This window comes from Lissotriton helveticus, chromosome 10, assembly GCF_964261635.1.
Source record: "Lissotriton helveticus chromosome 10, aLisHel1.1, whole genome shotgun sequence".
Taxonomy (NCBI): Eukaryota; Metazoa; Chordata; class Amphibia; order Caudata; family Salamandridae; genus Lissotriton; species Lissotriton helveticus.
The window spans coordinates 85,698,725-85,705,430 of record NC_136071.1 but is presented as its reverse complement, the minus strand read 5'-3'; the positions used below and the strand labels follow the sequence as shown (position 1 = coordinate 85,705,430).

At 39.2% G+C, this 6,706-nt stretch overlaps 1 long non-coding RNA gene across 1 annotated transcript; it reads right to left on the bottom strand.

Annotated features, from left to right (window-relative positions):
- Positions 1 to 5,041: 5,041 nt before the first annotated feature.
- Positions 5,042 to 6,294, bottom strand: LOC144785055 (uncharacterized). The gene is made up of 3 exons (XR_013601747.1): positions 6,107 to 6,294; positions 5,897 to 6,000; positions 5,042 to 5,387 (listed from the first exon to the last, which is right to left on the bottom strand). It is a non-coding gene; the product is annotated as an uncharacterized LOC144785055 (long non-coding RNA).
- Between the last annotated feature and the right edge of the window lie 412 nt (positions 6,295 to 6,706).

Below are 6,706 nucleotides of genomic sequence, written 5' to 3'. Positions count from 1 at the left end.
GCAGCCATATGTAAAGTCTAGAAAACAATCTTACCATTGTTTTCTATATTTTTAAAATGGCCGAGTGCCACTATTGGTTTTGCCAATTCCGGAGTCGTTTGAAAGTTTTTAATTTTACTGCCATACGCAATGCCTATAGCGGCTATCACCATGGATCATTAAGAGCATCACCAAGGCTGTCATTTGGCACATGGCCCACCACAGAGGAACTTTGGGTGGAAGGGTCGGAGAGGGATCACCAACGCTACCACCTCGTTACCGGCGCAGTGCAGAGGATCATAATCGGATTGAGATGGGGTTAGTCGATGAAGTTAAAAAAAAGAACATGAATGCACTCTGAAATTATAGACATGCACTGCCATGGAGTGCTAAACAAGTAATGACACGAAAAAAAGCAGTTCCTTGAAAACAGCATTGGAAGACGGCATTCTAGCCTGTCAAAAATCAATGGTCCAGGGGAGGGACACACAGAATATGGAGGTAAGTCACAGATGAAATAAAGGGATCTGAGATTGGCAAAACAGCTATCCAGTCATGAGCAAGAGTTGACTCTGTCGAGTACTGTAACAGTGCTGTCTGTGACAGCAGCTAGAGCTTACTTTAGCAAGACCGCAAAAAGGGGGTATTTAATTTCCCCATTGAATTGCATTGAACTGAAGTCATTTTGTAAGCAGGAGAAAGCTAGAATGAAGCTGTTTTTAACTTAAAAAATGGTGAGCATCCATCCTAAATATGTAGTGTTGGCATGCATGTATGGGAAGACCCAGACCAGTTGCAACCAACATAAAACCATTTGTACAATTAGCAGTACATTAGCAGTATCGGAGTTGTGAAGGAATATTAAACTTCTCATTGTAAATAGAACTATTAGAAACGTTAAATAAAAGGTTCATTATAACCATGGTGTTATGGCTTTCTAGAATACGTAGTTCAGGTGGGTAAGGCAGGAGGGGGGAGACGATGGAGGGTCAGAGGGTGAATATGAATGTGAATATTGCCATTGTATTCTATAATCATCATTGCTAGGGGAGTACAAGGGGAGGTAGAAAAGTGTTTAAGGGTGAATTTAATGGAGGACTACTGAGTGAGGCGCATCAAGAAGGAAGTGCTGTACAACCTTTCTAGGTGGATGATGTGTCAGTTCCTTAGGAAATGAACTAGTATGTTGATATGAAACTCCCTTTAAGGACTTATAAACTAAAAAGAGTGGATGCTGCTTTACAGTGATGGGACATACTAATCAGTTTCTATCCCATACGTTTACTTCCAATGTGGTCTTAGATTACTTTAGGTTAATGCTCTCACACTGTACAAATAAATCTCTGAGAGTTAGGGAGAAAATGGGCCAATCATAGGTTTTTATGTGAGCGTTAAGAAATGTTATGGGTATCTTTTACAAATGAGAGATGGCAATTTCTTATGGTTCTAGGTAGAATTAACAAGGAATACACTTCTATAACGAGAAAAGAAAAGTTTGGGTACATTGAGATGGCATGCGATAAAGGGGATGTCAGGAAGGACGATGAATCAAGCAATTTTCATCAGGATCTGTTTATGGAGTTCTTGCCTGGCCTGTTGAGTCGGTACAGCGCTTTTATGAGTGAGAGAGATTGGGAAGCTTGAGGTTTAATGGGTATCGAAGGAAGACAGGGGACCAATCATGAGTGTTGTTCTCATGATGTTGGTGGGTTGGTGCCATAGAGTGGTGTGCCGTTCTTAGGATAGGTCCTAACGTGTCACAGTTAAGTCTGCTATCTTGTAGTGTGTAAGGCTCGAGGAACAGTTGTGCTTGATCATTTTGTAAGGGGACAGAATAAACTATGTCACATGAGTTCAAGTGAGATATAAATATATGGAGTAGGTATATGTCATGGCGACAAATTATTTTATGATTCCATTTGGTAGGTTGGTCTCTACCCATCTAAGCCAGGTTTGCTTAATGTAATATACAGCTCATAACCGGACGGATTGGTCAAATTAGTAGTAATAGTGCCCTAAAGTCTAGAAAGAAATTAGTCCCACAACTAGAGGCTTCAAAGGGGTGCAATGGAAAATAAACTATATAGAAATTTGGGAGGAAGATAAGGAGTGAATAATTATTGCGGAAATATGGAACAGGAACAAAATGTAATGCAAGGAATTCCTAGTCCTATGGGATGGACTGGACTGAGGAGTATATGTTTAATCGGGAAAGGAGTCAAATGAATATCTGAGACTTGCAAAAGAACATCCGTGTTGTGAGAGGCTCTTTACTAATCCCATTAAAAACTCAAGAATCTAGTCATCCTGCTGTAATGCGTAAAATCTGTATATTGAGCTTTCACCAGCTTTATAACAAAGAGAAAAATAATTTGATAGTATCTGGGTGAACCTGTTATAGGTGTTTTGCAGAAGGGCACAAGAGTATCACAAGATAGAAGAACATCAGTGTGGTTGGTATTTAGGGGTGTGATATCATGTTAAGCAAACACAAAACAAAGCAACATCACATACATCTATCTTCAAATTTGTTGAAAGGAAGTGGTGACCACATATTTGAAGTAGAAATTCAAGAAGTCTGGTTGTCTGTTATATGTGGTATTCAAATTTATATATTGGGGTCAGAGACTTACGTAAAATTTGGATATTTCGTGTTTGCGTCTAAACCACGATTTTGAAGGGAATGTGGGTACAAGATGACAAAAACTCTAATATTAACCCTCCAATCACCTACACAGAAGATACTGGTTGGACTATGAGAAATAAGGTATGTGGACTTTGCGCTGCATCATTCTTGCCAATGAGAATTTCGCCACTTGCACTGCAGCGCCTGATTAAACAGTGCTGCTGTTGTAGCTAGCGAAATGCCCATTGGCAAGGTAGGAAGAAAGAGCAGAGGCACTGGGAACAACCCACACCATGAATTCCCATTAGAGGCAACCACAGCAAGGCAAACACAGGTGTCAAGAGTATATTGATGCTTGCCCCACAGTGAAATCTCCACAAATCAAGAAATACAGAATGAAAAGTTCTGGGACTATGAGCATTGATCATACTTACGCATCAATCCCCTTTCCCATGAGTGACTCTTACCCGATGTTCAGATGACAACAGCCCATAATGATCAAAGGAAGTAACAGGAAAACCAGCTGGGCTAGGGAGCACTAGCATGCCAAAGTCAAGGAGCAGGCAGGATTCTGAAGTCAAGGAATTCTGATAGAAAGTTTGTTAGGCAAATGCAAACAGTACAGCTGTTGGTAAAGGGACAGAAGGTGTGAGGGAAGAAAAATGCATAATGGAGCACAAAGGAAAAAAAACATCAAAGGTGCGGGAACTGAATGGTAAACGAACGAACACATGCAAGACCATACAACCAAGAAAGTTGTGCAGCAACAATATTCAGGTACTGACACTTCTTATGCTGCCCTGAAAGTGCTGCCCTAGGGATCTTGCTCTTTCGATGGTCCTAACTATCCCTCTGTCCCTCATAGCCCCCATTTTCTCAGTCCTAGTCTCCACAGACTAGTCTTCCACATTTTCCAGGTCTTCCAGCTACTTACCTTACCTTGCCTTTGCAAGCAGTTTCTTTCCAGCCCTCGGACCTTCTTTGTTGAATCCTGACCTAGGAATAATATATGGTTAGAGTGCAGGTCAATAGTTGGTTATGTTAATAAATGTGTCTCCCGGGGACGAGAGAGGATGTATCTTAAGTCTCAAACAGATGGAAGGGGCAAGTTGAAATAAATTGGTGGCTTAGCTTAAAGTAGCTTGTAATGTATTTTTTCCTCGTTATTCACTCCGTCTCACTGTGTCCAGTCTTAGTATCAACTCACTTTCTAATTTTCCGAGTAGTAATTCCTATTTCCCTTAACCAATTGGCTATGTAATCTATGTACAAAAAAAAAATCTGATTTGTTGATGGTATTTGGTGAAATGATTAAATGGTGGAGTCCTCATATCTGTTTTGTTCATAGTCTTATATTGCTCTTTATTTTGATTTTTGAAAGGACCGAGGGCAAAACCTTGTTATCTGTTCACATTTTATTCAGTGGCGTAACAAAATTCGAGGGGCCCCGTCTGCAAAGTACATGGACAGCTCCCCTTCGGGCTCACTCAGGAACTCTCAGGCTAGCATACTTTGCTGAGGGAGTCCCCTGGAGTTCAGGCCCCCCTGCACCGCGAGGGCTGTGGGGGCCTTTGTTACGCCCCTGATTTTATTGGGTAAACAATAAAGTTACTGTTGCAGTTGAACCAACAATATAATGTATATTTAGGTCCATTTGGTATGTGAATTTTGTTGTTTTATTCTTCCAACGATTGCATCTTGAACAGTTCTGACATGAATAGAATCCCTGAGGTCTAGGAAATGTTATTTCAGATATTGACCTCTGGTCAAGTAACTCTGATATATACAAGATGTATTTGAGGTTTTTTGCTCTCTAAATCCCAAGGTGTGATTTGGCTGGCATAACTTCATTGTTGGTAGATTATTTTGGGGGATATATATCAATTCCTCTTTATGTCTTTCTGAACATGAAAATAGCCATCATGCAATTTCATAATAAATCTGTTTTGTACAGTAAATTATTACTGGCAGTGACCTAACTATCCTAGAACCTGTAATTATATACCTTGTTCCTACTCCTGCCTGCTGTGTGAACTTTTACAACATATCAAAACACACTCGGGATCTAGGGACGAGGCCCTGAATGGGAGAATGTACTACTCCCTATCTAACTGTGTAACTCACTGCAAGTACGTCTCAAGGAAATGACTGTTCACAAGTTTGTTACAGTCACTGTGTGAGATTGAATATTAGTAGAAGATAAGAGGGGCCCCTTACTAACCCGTGGGACTAGGGCACTTAAACAGTGAAATACAAGAAATCCTGTGTGGTAAGCTTTGTTATAACCTGACTCAAAACCGTACATCAGACGTTCCCACTTTCATGCTACTCCACCATTTTACTCTCCATCCACACCAGTAGATTGTGCCATATATATCATAGGGACTTTCACAAGGTTTAAAAATATACAAAATGATTTATTGCGCATTACAGAAATTTCATAAAAATATATAATCTCACAGTCCTAATAATGATAAAAGCCACACCGAGGTGGTAACAAATTACATACAATTCATAAAAGCACATAAACAAGAGAGTTCTGAAATCAGACTGCTATAGTCAGTCTTTTGCAGTTAGCACGTCTACTATGGCACCGTTGTACTTGCACTGTTAGATAAGTTCCGTTGTTATTAATATTCTCGCAGTGCTAAGTTGGTAGATTGTGCGTATTCATGTGGCATTGACGCGTTTCGATGGATCATTAAAACATTCTTTCCATCTTTATCAAGACAAGTTCATATCTCTCTTGAATTTGGGGCACAATTTGTCACAGAAAAGACACCTATAAAATATAAAAACTATTAGGACTAGATTATACTAATTTTTTTAACAGTATTATACATAATAAAAACATATGCTGTCCCGTCCCGTTATGGCAGTTGGTTAACTTGTAAATACCTCTTTGTTAAACCCAATAATATAAGACACAGCTCTCCATTTCTTTACTACTTAAATAAACAGACAACACAAAATTTGGGAATCATAATTAGGAGATCATAGCTAGGAAATCCAACTTACTCGTTTAACATTTGGGTCATTTACTAATTATATATGGCTCAATCATCTAGTATGCTAAAGTTTAACCAAACACAACCACTCCATCTTTCACATGCAACCTACTCATGTAGCAGTTGGTTCATTTATAAGGCTCAATATAGTGTGTTACAGTTCACCTAAATTCAACCACACCATCTTACACATACTATTTCAACCAATCTTCCTTATTCTTTACCTTCATTAAATTTCTGCATAGGACCATGGTATATACTATGGTCTCTCATATCTCCTCACCTAAATGATTGGCGAGGGTGTTCTATTCTTATTACGCCCGTCTCTAAGATCACTTCACGGGTTTTCCAGAAAAAAACTTAAACTCGTTTTTGCATATCAGGCGGCTATAAAAATGGAAATATAATAGTGTGAATACAATAACTCAATGGCTAGTATACGTCTCTTTACTAAAGTGTCCTAAGGGCGGGAGAGAACATTTCATAATCTCACCTGATAGGATAGTTTTGATACGCGTTGCATACACTTCAATTTCAAGTTTCTTATCGTTGTGATGATAAAATCGAAATGTACCTCCTAGACCCCATAAGTTTATAGAAGATCTGTCAGGAATATCTTACATTTTCCTTGTGTCTTTTTTCAAACTGGCTGCTCTCAAGAATTCAATTTACGAGTCATACCAGAAGATTCTATATGAAAGAAAGGGGATGGAAAGGTCACATATTTGAAAAATTCATGCTAGTCTAAAGACCCTAGGCTTAGTCTAAATTTTTTGTTCTACGATGTTTAAAGCTTAAAGCCTCTATCTACGATTTCACCTAAGCCTATTTACAAGAAAGGTACAAAGGTTAAAGAATATATAACCCCTAGAAACACTCTGCGTGTACATTATAGTAGGCGCTGAGGAAACCAACCATATTTAATAGCTATTATGCCGCTAGCAATAGTAGCTCGTCGCGGGTGCGTTTCCCTACGGCAGAACCACGCCGTTACATATTCCACACTTCTTTCGTTTTCACTCAAGAATTGGGCGCACACCTTCTGGATTTCTACAATCAAATTTATTCCGATCTATTTAGCATGAAAAGCAGA